This window comes from Pristiophorus japonicus, chromosome 11, assembly GCF_044704955.1.
Source record: "Pristiophorus japonicus isolate sPriJap1 chromosome 11, sPriJap1.hap1, whole genome shotgun sequence".
Taxonomy (NCBI): domain Eukaryota; kingdom Metazoa; phylum Chordata; class Chondrichthyes; family Pristiophoridae; genus Pristiophorus; species Pristiophorus japonicus.
Window position 1 is genome coordinate 101,006,612 of NC_091987.1, and position 14,746 is coordinate 101,021,357.

The window sequence follows — 14,746 nt, forward strand, 5'->3', positions numbered from 1 at the left end:
CTGCTTTCTCAACCAACCCTGCCACCTTCAACAATTTACCTCCAGGTGGTAGAGGTTTGGGAAGTGCTGCTGAAGAAGCTTTGGCGAGTTGCTGCAGTACATTTTGTAGATGGGACACACTGCAGCCACAGTGCGCTGGTGGTGGAGGGTGTGAATATTTAAAGTGGTGGATGGGGTGCCAATCAAGCGGGCTGCTTTGTCCTGGATGGTGTCGCACTTCCTGAGTTTTGTTGGAACTGCACTCATCCAGGCAAGTATTACTTCACATTACACTCGTCAACTCCACTGACATTCTAGAACTTGGGAGACTGTTCCAGATTCCGAAGGAGGCTACGATTGACCAATGGCGAACGAAGTTCGACCAGCGCGCTCGGATTGGCGCAGCCCTCGGCCAATGGCGAGAGTGGCTCCGCCCATCGCGCCCGGCGATTGGTTGGCGTCAGCCAGCGAGCGTTCGTCGTCCTTTCTTCGGTGGAATTCGGTCATTTTTTTTCCGCCCTAAATTCAAATCTAACGGCAGGAGCTGCGCGTGTGGTTTGAGGGGAGATCGTTCGGCTGTCAGCGGGTGAGTTGCACAATACTCGTAGTGGGTGTAAATACGTGAGGGGATAAAGGCAAGGTCCTGTGTTTATAGGGATGGGGGAATCTTCGTGGGCGATAACTGCAGGAAAAATGGCTCTGATTCCTGACGATTCTTTCTAATACAACTGATTTCCTCCAAAACGTTCAGTTAACTTCGTTTACTCCAGGGCGAAATTTCTTTCCTCGGTTATATTTGGAAGTTTCTTCGCCTTCTCTTGGAAGTTTCCTCTCGTGCGCCGCTCCCCCGTTTCTGCTCGAAGCTTCTTTCGCCAGCCCACATCCACTGTCCCCTCTCGAAGCCTCCCCCCACCACCCAACAACCTGCGATTCTTTCAGGAGCAGGCAGAAATCTCTTCTCGATTCTTCTTGGTTTTCTTGCCGTCGCTCATTCCCCTCTCCTTCGTTTCCAAACCCTCGCCCGTCCGCGTATCCCTTTTTTTAAATAAAACGGCAGCTCCAGAATTTTAGAAAAAGGTTTTTTGTTTTGACAGTTCGTGCCGCAGCGGTTATTGACACCGGCGAGCGAAGGGGGTGGGGGTGGGGCGATCTCGTTTTCTCGACCATTCAGTGCCATTTTTTTAAAAAACGCGAATCATCGAATGACAAAGGCGCAGCTCAGGAGGTGTCGGCCATTGACGCCAAGGCGAACGATCGCGCTCGTCAACAACTGGAGCCGCTGGCGCTCTCTGTCAACAACTACCTGAACCGCCCCTCGCGCGCTTCCCCCTCCCCCCGACCTGAGCCGAGCCGCCCCTCGCGCGCTTCCCCCCCCCCGACCTGAGCCGAGCCGCCCCTCGCGCGCTTCCCCCCCCCGACCTGAGCCGAGCCGCCCCTCGCGCGCTCCCCCCCCCGACCTGAGCCGAGCCGCCCCTCGCGCGCTTCCCCCCCCCGACCTGAGCCGAGCCGCCCCTCGCGCGCTTCCCCCCCCCGACCTGAGCCGAGCCGCCCCTCGCGCGCTTCCCCCCCGACCTGAGCCGCCCCTCGCGCGCTTCCCCCCCGACCTGAGCCAAGCCGCCCCTCGCGCGCGCTTCCCCCACGACCTGAGCCGAGCCGCCCCTCGCGCGCTTCCCCCCGCGACCTGAGCCGAGCCGCCCCTCGCGCGCTTCCCCCCGCGACCTGAGCCGAGCCGCCCCTCGCGCGCTTCCCCCCGCGACCTGAGCCGTTGTCACTCCTGCAGCGCACCGTTTGTAGTACTTGTAGTCACGGCCTACGACGCGAGTCCAACCCCAACTGCTCAGCCTGCCGCTCCTGTCAAGGGGATAGATTTTTTTTGGGTCTTTTATAACGCTCCTGTGAAGCATCTTTCTACGTTAAAGGCGCTATATAAATGCAATTAGTCGCTGTAAGACCGAGGCTGTCGTCAAGAAGGAGGGAGGGAGCGAGGATCGGCACCGGTGGGAGCAACCAGTGCCCTGATTGAAGACCTAGTTAAAGGAGAAAAGGTGACGTTCCCCGCGAGTTTTATTCCGACCCCATCTCCATTTAAAAAAAATACTTGCACCAGGAGCATTTTGATTTTAAATTGAGACCTTACATTCTTTGGTTACCTCGTCTCTGTGATGCCTCAGGTGGTGGAGGCGTCATATTTTCAAACCAGCTTTAAAGTATGGAAAGGAATATTATTGGCTGAGAAATTGCATATCCATGTATAGAATGATTTTCCTAGATTGTTTGAATCTCCACTGGATCTGAAGTTGTTGTGTTCTTGCTTCAGACCAATATATATTTGCTTGGCCAGAAATCTAACAATATTTAAAATGCCAGTTTCATTTTTGTGAAGCAGAGAATAAATGAAGGGCTGATTCAGCCCATAGCATTGGGAGTAATCCTACGCTCGAGGTTCTGCTTCTTAATCTAAAACTTAACTCCTTGAAACGCCTTTATAGAACCTGAAACCGACTCCTATTTATGCAAATGATTCCCACATGAAACATGCCTGCTGGCTGCCTGATGTCAGACTTCAGGCTCTTTTGTGTTGTATCCATGATGTCCTGGCATCTGGGAAGCAATATACCATTTTGGACTCTAGATCTTAACTACATATACAATTCCCCACAATCACTGCTTGCCTGTTCTTACTTCCTGTACTGTTTGCCCATGCTTCTCAGTGCAGTGTAGTCATTCATGGTTGATGAAGAAAGAACCAAGGTTCATCCAGTTCCCCATCTACCATCCTGGGTAGTTGCATGATGCAAAGAAAAATTATCTTTGAAGCCTTTTTTGTCCACATTACAGGTACCTAAACAGCTATACCTATTAGACAATTCCAGCTCAACACCTTTCTACCCTTGCCCGTGGTTTCCTACCCTGCTGACTGATGGTCACCCATTTTTTTCTGTACCATCTTCACTACTCCTAACAACCTCTGAAGTGATAACACTGTGGAATGCTTACTCCAGAAGACTTTCTCCCTCCCAAGTGTTGCAGTGTGTCCAGTTGCCTCTCAAGGCCTGGATAGTGCAAGGTATCTAGTACAATCATTGATTCTGCTGAATAAACTAGCAAAATCAACATTGTTTTTCAAAATCCAGCTAATTGCAAATCACATTTATAATCTCGTGGTTAAAGCAGATATTGGGTGCTCCAGCCAATTAAGATGGCATGTGAGCCATATCCTCCTGTTGTATCTTCTGGATTCCTGTTGCCAGGAACAGTTCAGAATGGGATTCATAGAATCATATAGAAACTTGCAGCACAGAAGGAGGCCATTTGGCCGGTCATGCCTGTACTAGCTCTTTGAAAGAGCAGTAATGCTTAGTCCCACATCCTAAGTGTGACAAATGCTTCAGTTCACTTGTGAAGGCTGCAAGTCACAGAGTGAAGAAAGGACCCTGTGGGATTAATTTTTCACAATTTCTCATTATATTTGTGTGGTCCAAGTAGTGGCAGAGAACTGTCAAGAAGTTTAACATTTTTAAACAGATACAGTAATGCTAAGTGAAATACAGTAAAATACAGTAATCTACTTGAAACTTTAAAAACAATTGTTTGATCTTAAATACAAATTTAGTAGTTTTAGTTTGAACTTAGTTGTGTGATAGTTTCTGTAAGTCATATAATAAGATCACGTATCGCTACCAGTGCATACCCCAACCGTAAAAGGGTTCATTGTATGCTAGGCTATCTTACATGCTTGTGCAGAAGATCAAGTTTTGGTTCCTAGAAACTGCATGGATGCTTATGGAGGATGAGTTTTGGTTTGAACATGACTTGAAAAGTATTGGACAGAGTCCAAATCAAAATTATGGTCCCTTCTGTTTCAGAAACACTGGAGGCTCTTCATACTGAAAGCAAAACACCAATCTGTGTGTGTGTTCATTCGAAGAAGAACGGGGTGTTCTGACCAATATTTTTCCTTCAACCGCACACAAAAAGTAGATTAACTGTTTTGATAGCTATATGTCAGATCTTCCTCTGTGCAAATTTGCTGCTGTTTGCATATGCAACTCATCCATGCCTTTGTTACCTCTAGACTCGACTATTCCAATGCATTCCTGGCTGACTTCCCTGTTTCTATCCTTCATAAACCTGAGGTCATCCAAAACTCTGCTGTCTATGTCCTAACTTATACCAAGTCCCACTCGCCCATCTCCCCTGTGCTCGCTGACTTACATTGGTTCATAAGAACATAAGACATAGGAGCAGGAGTAGGCTGCCTGGCCCCTTGAGCCTGCTCTGCCATTTAATAAGATCATGGCTGATCTGATCATGGACTCGGCTCCACTTCCCTGCCCTCTCCCCATAACCCTTTATTCTCTTATCGCTCAAAAATCTGTCTATCTCTGCCTTAAATATATTCAATGACCCAGCCTCTGCAGCTCTCTGGGGCAGAGAATTCCTCAGATTTACAACCCTCCTGAGAGAAGAAATTCCTCCTCATCTGAGTTTTAAATGGACGGCCCCTTATTGTGAGACCATGTCCCCTAGTTTTGGTTTCCCCTATGAGTAGAAATATCCTCTCTGCATCCACCTTGTCTAGCCCCCTCATTATCTTATTTGTTTCGATAAGATCACCTCTCATTCTTCTGAACTTCAATGAGTATAGGCCCAACCTACTCAACCTATCTTCATAAGTCAACCCCCTTAGCTCCAGAATCAACCTAGTAAACCTTCTCTGAACAGCCTTCAATACAAGTATATCCTTCCTTTAAATATGAAGACCAAAACTATGCAGTACTCCAGGTGTGGCTTCACCAATACCCTGTACGGTTGTAGCAGGACTTCTCTGCTTTTATACTCTATCCCCCTTGCAATAAAGGCCAGCATTTCGTTTGCCTTCCTGATTACTTGCTGTACTTGCATACTAACTTTTTGTGTTTCATGCTCAAGGATCTCCCAAGTCCCTCTGTACTGCAGCACTTTGCAATTTTTCTTCATTTAAATTATAATTTGCTTTTCTATTTTTTTCTGCCAAAGTGGATAACCTCACATTTTACCACATTATACTCCATCTGTCAAATGTTTGCCCACTCACTTAGCCTGTCTATATCCCTTTGCAGATTTTTTGTCCTCACAATTTGCTATCCTACCCATTTTTGTATCATCTGCAAACTTGGCAATATTACACTCGGTCCCTTCAACTAAGTCATTTAATATAGTTTGTAAATAGTTGAGGCCCTAGCACCGATCTCTGCGGCACCCCACTAGTTACTGTTTGCCAACTGGAAAATGACCCATTTATCCCGAATCTCTGTTTTGTTAGTTATCCAATCCTTTATCCATGCTAATATATTACCCCCGACCCCATGAACTTTTATCTTGTGCAGTAACCTTTTATGTGGCACCTTATCAAATGTCTTCTGCAAATCCATATAAACCACATCAACTGGTTTCCCCCTTATCCCACCCTGCTCATTACATCCTCAAAGAACTCCAGCAAATTTGTCAAGCATGATTTCCCTTTCATAAAACCACACTGATTCTGCTTATTTAAATTATGCTTTTCCAAATATCCCGCTACTGCTTCCTTAATAATGGACTCCAGCATTTTCCCAACAACAGATGTTAGGCTAACTGGTCTATATTTCCTGCTTTTTGTCTGCCTCCTTTTTTAAATAGGAGCGTTACATTTGCAGTTTTCCAATCTGCTGGAACCACCCCAGAATCCAGGGAATTTTGGTAGATCACAACTAATGCATCCTCTATCTCCGTAGCCACTTCTTTTAAGACCCTAGGATGTAAGCCATCAGGCCCAGGGGACTTGTCTGCCTTTAGTCCCATTATTTTACTGAGTGCTACTTCTTTAGTGATGGTGATTGTATTAAGTTCCTCCCTCCCTATAGCCTCTTGATTATCCATTATTGGAATGTGTTTAATGTCTTCTACCGCGAAGACCGATAGAAAATATTCATTCAACGTCCCTGCCATTTCCCTGTTCTCCATTATTAATTCCCCAGTCTCATCCTCCAGGGAACCAACATTAACTTTAGCAATTCTTTTCCTTTTTATGTACCTATGCTATCTGTTTTTATATTTCCTGCTAGTTTACTCTCATAATCTATCTTTCCTCTCTCTCATTTTTTTTGTTGCTCTTTGATGGCTTTTAAAAGTTTCCCAATCCTCTGGCCTCTCACTAGTCTTGGCCACTTTGTATGCCCTTGTTTTCAATTTGATACCATCCCTTATTTCCTTAGTCATTGATGGTTATCCCTTCTCTTACAGGCTCCAAGTTAAGCAACCAATGTTCCCTCTAATTCTTTTTTGTACTAAACGGGCCATGAACTCCTTGAGCATGACCTTTTTGTCCATGAGCAAATTTTAAAACAACAATTTTTACAACAATGACAGCAACAGCAATCCACTTAAAAGAAATATATTAAAAAAATAATGCCATATTGCCACCCCACTGTCTCAAATCATGAGACAATCAGACAAGGTTCTATACAAGTTTAACATCATAACTTCTTTGTTTTTGTATTCTATTTCTCTTGGAATGAGTGCTTTATTTGCACCTTTATGGCTTTTTTAACCTGTGTTACTACTTTTAAAGATTTGTGAATCTATACCCTTTCCTTTGCACCTCTACCCCATTTAACCTCTTACTTTCCAAGGAGTCGGTTGCCTCCTTATTCCTCCTACCAAAATGCACCATCTCACTTTTCGATATTGAAATTCATTTGTCATTTACATGCCCATTCTTCAAGTTTGTTTATGGTAGAATTAATTAAAAGATTTTAGTTTATCATGTCAAAACTTTATTTAATAAAAGTTCTTGTCAGAAATGAATGGGATATAAAAGAGCTGCATAATAATGCATTAACACTTCAGAAACGTCACTTAGTTATACAGTTATGCATCTACAAACAATCCAAAAGCCCAAGGTGAGCTGAAAGAGGCATATCTATTCGTGCAATTTATATTAATTTTCTAAGTTTCAACACATTAACCCATCTCTCATGTCACTATAGCAATGGCTGCAGGAGCAGTGGCTTTCCTATGGTGCTGATGTGCTGTATGTACACAAGTAATTAAAAGATTAATCACAATACAACCAGACAACCAACAAATATAAAGGGCCCAAGTTTCCACATGATTTGCGCCTGATTTTTAGGAGCAACTGGTGGAGAACGGACTATCTTAGAAATCGCAAGTCTCCACATTTTTTTTTCTGCAGTTCTAGTCAGGTAGAACAGTTCTACTTTGGAACAGAATTTTTTCTTCAAAAGGGGGCTTGTCGGCCACTGACGCCTGATTTGAAAGTTTCCACAGTGAAAACGTACTCCAAACTAAAGGTAGAATGGAGCCAGTGAAGATTTTTGTAGAACTGAAAAAACCTGTTCTACACATTAAAAAATCAGGCGCAGGTTACAAATTAGGCGTCCAGAACGAGGTGTGGGGGGGGGGGGGAAGGGAACTCATTAAATTCTACAATAAATCCTTATTTATACTTCTACAAATATTATACAAATAAATCCAACCTGAATAAACATTTATAAGCAAAGAAAAGATTAAATAAACCATCTTCCTACTTGTGTGAAAGTGCTTCAGCCAGGGAGAATTCTGCAGCCGTTCGTGCCGCTGAGGGGGAGGGGGGAGAAAGCCGTTCGTGCCGCTGAGCGGGAGAGTGGGGTGGGGGGGGGGGGGGGGGAGAAAGCCGTTCGTGCCGCTGAGCAGCGGGGGGTGGGGGGGGAGCTGTTTGTTGTTGTGGAGGGGAAGGAGACAGCGGGTTGTTGTGGAGGGGAGGGAGGGGAAGGAGACAGCCGTTTGTTGCCGCGGAGGGGAGGGAGGGGAAGGAGACAGCGGGTTGTTGTTGTGGAGGGGAGGGAGGGGAAAGAGACAGCGGTTTGTTGCCGTGGAGGGGAAGGAGACAGTGAGAAGGGAAGCCTCAGTCCTGATGTGCTGATGGCAATGTGATTTTATTTTTAAAAAATTCAAAAATTAAACAGCTACAAAGAACTACCAAAATGGCCGAGTGCCAATGTTTTTTTTCACACTGAGCATGCGCGAACGCTCCAACGCGCACGCGCAGCGTTGCCGGCAGGAAAAAAAACTAATTTAAATAGTACCCGCCCCCTCCCACTTACAAAATCGACGCGAGTGTAGACTCCGCCCCCCTGGGCGCCGCGCCAAACAGACAAGGAGCTGCAAAGCGCTCGAGAATAGCGCGGTTTTTTCTGGTGCCGTTTTAGGCGCGAAAAACGGGCGCCCAGCTCGGAGGGGTGCCCGTTTTTTATCCTGTGGAAACTTGGGCTCAAAGTGCTGTAGTTCTTTAGTTCACAGTATTAAAAAGAATTGAACAAAAACAGGTATCCGTATTTCCAACTTCAATCACTTCCATTAATAAAAGTTGTCTTCTTGAACCAGCACCCCCCCCCCCCACCCCCATGTAACATGTCAAAAATGCAGCACTTGAATTTGTGTCACCGAATTAAAAACAAAAAGCAGAAAAAGCTACGATTTAACAAATAAACTTTCATCTTCCTGGACAGGAAAACCAATCAGACCGACTTGGAAATGTTTACTAATATGTTGACGTTAATGATAATTTATGAATTTCACTTCTAATGTTTTTCTATCATTCTCCACAATATTAATCCGTGATCTTATCACGAAAAGTGTTAATTATTTTAGTTACTTCCCAATTAAATAATGGGAAACAAATTTCATTGTACACTCAATATTTTTAGCTCCTTTTTCAAACATTTATACAAAATCAAAATTGTATATTATCAGTTTAATCAAAGTATTTTCTATGCCTTTCAAATAGTAGTTACTTCTAAAGTAGCTTATAGCAGTTTTTATACATCATTACATAACTCATGTTTCTATTAACACTCCACTAAACATTTAAGAGGAAATCTATATTTATATTATTTATATTATTCTTGGAACTTGTTAGGACTATAGAAGGACATACAAAAATGGTTTGTATTTTCCCCCTTTTTTGGTTCTATTCCGAAATGCCGCCTTTAAAAAGTCATATATGTAACTCCGACAAATCTTCCCCACCTTCTCCCATCCTCATCAGCGTGATTGCATGTTTGTATAAAGCTACCCACTTCAGTCGATCATTCAAATATTTAGAAATTTCAATTTTAAAATGTTTTAAACATTTCAGAACCTATTTAAAATCGTTTGGACATCAAGGGCTCAATTTTCTCGGGTTATTTGTGCCATTTTTTTTGAAGTGGGTATTTAAATCAAAGTTTCCCCCCAGGAATCTGCGTCGGCGTAACTGAGTTAGTTAGATTTTTTTACGTTCTGTTTTTTTGATGTCATTGGCCCAAAAAAACTTCTGCTATGTCGGCGTATCTGACCACCCCTGGAAAAATCTTCTGGTGAGTTAACAGAAAGCAGTGCACGTTGAAAAATCGGCACTGAAAGACGCCATTGTTTTTCATCGAAGTTTTTGGAGGGAGTCAAGAACACTTTAAACATCTATAATAAAGATGACTTTTTTTTTAACCTTTCAACGGAGTACATGGAAGTTTCATGGAATTCTGAATTTTTCATTGTATTTTTACTCACATGCCACCATCGAACGTCTTCAAACAGGGCTGGAGGGTTGCAGGATCGGCCGGCAGAGACTGCCCCGGACACGGGGCTCGGCTGCAAAACAAGTCCGGGGTGGTGGCAATCGGAAGACTGCACTAGACAGCAAATGAACCCGGAGAAGGAGAAGTCACAATACTGCAATGAGCCCGGGGGGAGGGGGAGAGAGAAGTCACAAGTCTGCTGAAACCCGAGTGTGGTCCATACAGACCTTGGGGAGAGACAACAAAGAGCCTGTCCTGTCTGCCGCCTTGCCGTTTTGAGCTTCTTGCAAAGGTAAAATTTAACCATGGGGGCAATACCGACAATGCCATACCTTGTGCGAGCCTTCTGCATCATGGTGCTATGGAGAAGACAAATTATTCGACGTCATCGCATGAGAAACCTCAGAGCCCGTAGGGTGCTGCGCAGGAGGCCTTACCCACCTCAAGTATATCGAGACAAACATTCATACCTGCACCTGAGTGATGCAAACTGTGTCAGAAGGCTGCGTTTCCACAAAGAAGTTGTAACTGAGATCTGTGAGTTGGTGAAAGCAGACCTGCAACCTAGAAGCATCAGGAGGACTGCTTTGTCAGTTGAAGTGACGGTTACAGCTGCACTTTTAGTCTATGCCTCCGGATCATTTCAAGCTACAATTGGGGATGTGTGTGCCATTTCTCAACACATGCCTGCATTTGGCAGGTGACAGCTGCACTATAAGCCCGGAGGAGTGACTACCTCAAGTTCTTCAGAATTACTAGCTTCCCAAAGGTACAGGGCTGCATTGATTGTATCTACATCGCCTTGTGAGCACCTTTTTTGGAGGATTTAGAGATGTACAGGAACAGAAAAGGCTTCCACTCCATTGATGTACAGCTCGTGTGAGACAACTTGCATCGCATCATGTCAGTCGAAGCAAGATACCCTGGGAACACCCATGATGCGTTCATCCTACGCAAGAGCGTTATATCTGCCATGATTTAGCAGCTGCCAGAAGGTCAGAGCTGGTTACTGGAAGTCAAAAGGTATGGTTTGCCACCTGACTAATGACACACACCCCACCCCCCCTGGCCACATGTCACCCAGATGAAAGCTGACGGAATACAACATGTCGCACATTGTGATGTGCAGCATCATAGAGAGGACCACTGGCATCTTGAAATAGCGTTTCTGATGCCTGGACCATGCCGGAGGCTACTTGCTATACTCCCCTGAGAATGCCGGTCAGTTCCCTGTTGTGTGCTGCATGTTACATAACTTGCCCATCATGAGGCAGTAGCAGCTGGTAGGAGAAGATCCATCTGCGGAGAGAGTGGCTGATGATAATGATGAGGAAGATGCAGGTGACGATGATGAGGAAGCCATGCAAGTACCTGAACCCGGAGCCCGACGGCGGAGGAGGGTGGGCCATCATGCCCCATTAATGATTGCTCGAGCCTTGCGCCAGCAGCTCATCTGTGAAAGCTTTGCTGCCTGAAGGCTCAGCTACAACTATTCCACATGGACCATGTTTACTGTGGACCTGTTCCGTAATGTTGTGTTGTGTTAATGGTGGAAATTATTCTTGTTTACTTCAAAAGTTGTGTTAATAATCGAACAAATGATAATGATCCCTGTTTACTTCAAAAGTTGTGTTAATAATGGAACAAATAATGTAAATGATTTAGTATTAATGTAAAATATATTTTATTTAAAAGTTTAACAGAGTTCTTTGTACTTTAAAATTATTCTTGTATCAAACTTTAAAGTTTTCAGTTAAGATCACTTACTAACTTTTAAATTTGTAATTTTACATAACTTACAAAAAATGCTTAATTGAGAACAACAGTAATAATGATAGCAGCAGCAAAGAAAGGCTGCACCCATCTCTCCTCCACCTTATAAGACCACCTTCCGCGCTTGTTCTTGGTGACTCCACCAACCCTGCCCGCAGGCGGTGCCGCAGTGTTTCTGGGTTTGGTACCAAGCTTATTCTTTCTAAGATCTCTGGTAGTGTGCACCTATTTTGGGGGGGGGGGGGGGGGCAGGTGGCAATGTGGAGAGCCCAGCTTGGGGCTCTTCAGAGGCTGGTGTGGGGATTGGAGTGGGAGTGGCAGTTGATTCCATCAATGGGCGCGGGGTCTGGGCTTGTTCCCTTACTGCAGCGGCTAACTCCAACATGCTGTCCCTCATGCGCCCTGACAGTGTCTCAACGACCTGCAACAATCCCTCCCTCATGTTCACTGACAGCACATCAGTTACCTGTGATGTTCCCTCCCTCATGGTCACTGACATGGTTTCAGCTGACTGAGATATTCGCTCGCTCATGGTCCGGGACATCAATTCCATTTCTCGTGCGATTGCTGTTACTTCTCCCAAAAGTCCCGCTATCTCATCACCCACCTTACTGATGGTGTCCAGGAATGATCGCGTAAGGTCAATGCTCTCCCCACTCATTTACCATCATTTGAAGCACATCTGTTACATCCTGCACCTCAGGAGAGCGCGGTTGAGCTCTCCTTCCCCTTCTCCCCACGGATGTGGCTTGCACTCCCCCACGGGTGTGGCTTGCACCACACCACTGGGACCCGCAGCTTCGGAAGGTGGGGCCCTGGGTGTGCCGCGCTATCCCACACTACTGGGATCCGCAGCCTCGGACGGTAGGAAACCATGGAATGTCTCACCAACACCCAAACCACTAGTCACGGAAGGGGCTGGCACTTCAATTGGCAGCTGCACCTCCTCCAAAGTCAAACAGTGGGGGCTTCATCCATCTCCATCCCCTGACCCCCATGCTCTTGGCCTGGAGGGTGGGATTGGAAGGTGTTCTCCTCTTCAGGCTCGTCCTCGTCTGAATCATCATCTGCATCGTCAGGGTTGGCCTCAAGTTCTGCAAAATACAACAGAATACAGACAAATGGTTAGCAGCAGAAGAGGGGTCAGGGTGGGTGGCATGAGTAGGCTCACACGGCGCAAACAGCAGGCTGATTTGAAGGACCACGATGAATGATAGTTACGCATCGGTTGATGTAATGTACTAACGGAGATATCCCCAGAAACTAAAGCATGGCTAGCCTGCGCAGTACTTAACATTTAGCAAAGCCAGACTGTGGAATTTGCAGGACTTGCCCTCTCCCTCGAGTGTGGGCCCAGCTTGTGCAGTGGTGGTTGCTTTTCTCCAGGCAGGACCCATCAAAGCAGCGACCCTCTCTTCCAAGGATGCTAGTGGCTGCAGATTTGCTGGGCCTCCTCCTATTCAATTCTTTCCCTTTTGTTATGTGCTAGCTTCCTCTGCAAAGACGAAAATGCAACTTTTTAGAGAGGGTGTCCTTCTGCTGGGTATGACACATACAGCTGGTCACATTTACAATTGCAATTCCATTGAACAAATGAAAATATTACTTGCACTAACTACTTGACCAAGGTCCTGCCACATTTTACACAGACTTCCAGATCTTGTGGTGGTCACTATCGCACAGTAATCTTCTTGGTTTCTTCCTTTCTTTGGGTGGAACTTTTATGTGACCTCTGCTGGTGTCCAGCTCCTGCAATCTGCCCTCAATCACAGTAACTAGTGCCTCCACACCATCCTGTAAGAAATTCTTGGTCCTTGCATCACATTGCATCTTCTATTGCAGCTCCGATTTTTCCAATGCACTCTCACAGCATTCAACGTTCTCACACACACAACTGGCTCTTTAAAAATGGCTGATTGCAGACCCAGAGCTGTAATGTGCATGCGTGTCCATTGGGATCACGTCAAAAACTTTCTCTTTTCTTCGCGCATGCGCAGAAGGTGCGGTATCGATTTTTCAGCACAGACAGCTGGCTCCACCCGAGGCGACTGGACAGGCTGCGTGGTGCCAAATTTGAAAAAAAAGCGGGGAAACATTGGGCAAATATTTTGGCGCATTTCTGGCCTAGAAAATGTGTAATTCTGGCAATAGGCCAAAAAACAGTCTTGGGCAAAATCAAGCCCCAAGATCTGGTTGAAACTTGTTCAGATGAGGGGAAAATTGATTTTTGTTTCTGTTTCTTCCAAAAATCATATTCGAAATTTGGGGGTGGGGATGGGAGGGGAGAGAAAGAGAGAGAGTTTTTAACACTAATTTTCTGTGAAAAGTTTATTAACAATCATTTAATTCGGTGAGGTTAGCTATCCCCAGCCTTGTGAATGAGTTGGGATCAATTTTGGAGAAGATGTTTGCCCTTTTTCCCTCATTCCCTCCATCTCTCACAGACTCTAATGTACAAAGGGGCACAAACTTTTCACCTCTCTCATGACATGATTTAAATAACCCTGATAGACTCTTTCAAAAAGGGGACAATACCTGGCAAAATTTAACTGGAACTTAACACGGGACATTCAGCATCAATTTCCTGTATTTTATTCTGGATCTAAAAAATTAAAAAACATTTTTAAATTCTCAATTTTGCTTCACCGAGGGCCTAAAACTTGTTTCCTTTAGCCTCCTTCCAGCGGCCGTTGTACATGTACTATGCCGCCACTTGTGTTATTTCAAAGTGCAGCCGCTGCTCAGTCCGCGGGAACGCACTACAAGCATTTGGATATACACCCCTCTCTGTCTCTCACAATCCCTCTCTCCGTCCATCTCCCTCTTTCTCTGTCCCTCTGACCCCTCTCCCATCACTCACTGTCCCTTTCCAACCCGTTCGCTCTCTCCACCCCCCCACCCCCTCGCTCTCCCTCCCTCCCTCCCTCCCTCTGCTCTCACCCGCGCTACCCCCCCCCCCCCCCCCGTCGCTCGCTCGCCCGACTTCCTCCCCCCCCCCCCCCCGTTCTGCCTTCCCCCCCCCTCGCGCTCTGCCTCCCTCTTGCTCTCGCTCTTTCATATTCCCCCAGCCTCAACTCATCAACTACTGGAATACACACTTCAACAGCTTCAATTGCGATTTGCTCTGAGCTCGCAAGTGTCACAAACGAGACTGTTTGGATTCCCGGGGCCATTATGTATTGGGCTCTTCCCCCACTCCAGCGATTGTACAACTCTGTGCGCGGCATTTCAACTCACATGCGCATGGGTACAGGGATCAGTGCATGCACTCAGCCGCGCACCTTATAGGGAACAGTGTAAGCAACGCCTCGATTTAAAAAAAAAAAAAAAAAAAAAAAATTCTCATCCTTGTTTTCAAATCCTTGACCCTCTTACCTCTGTAATCACCTCCAGCCTTGCAATCCCCCGAGATCTCT

The 14,746-nt window shown here is 45.6% G+C and overlaps 1 protein-coding gene across 33 annotated transcripts in view; it reads left to right on the top strand.

The window, feature by feature from the left end:
• The first annotated feature begins 430 nt into the window (after positions 1-430).
• LOC139276194 (sodium/myo-inositol cotransporter-like) overlaps positions 431-14,746 on the top strand; it is a 58,500-nt gene continuing 44,184 nt past the window's right edge. For 8 of the 33 annotated variants that reach the window (XR_011595866.1, XR_011595868.1, XM_070893805.1 and 5 more), the window contains exon 1: positions 431-565. The gene's annotated coding sequence lies outside the window, so the exon portion shown is untranslated. Of the gene's footprint in view, positions 566-1,524; positions 2,025-3,845; positions 3,957-14,746 lie in introns of those variants that run through there. The other 25 variants (XR_011595847.1, XR_011595850.1, XR_011595854.1 and 22 more) reach the window with 11 other exon arrangements.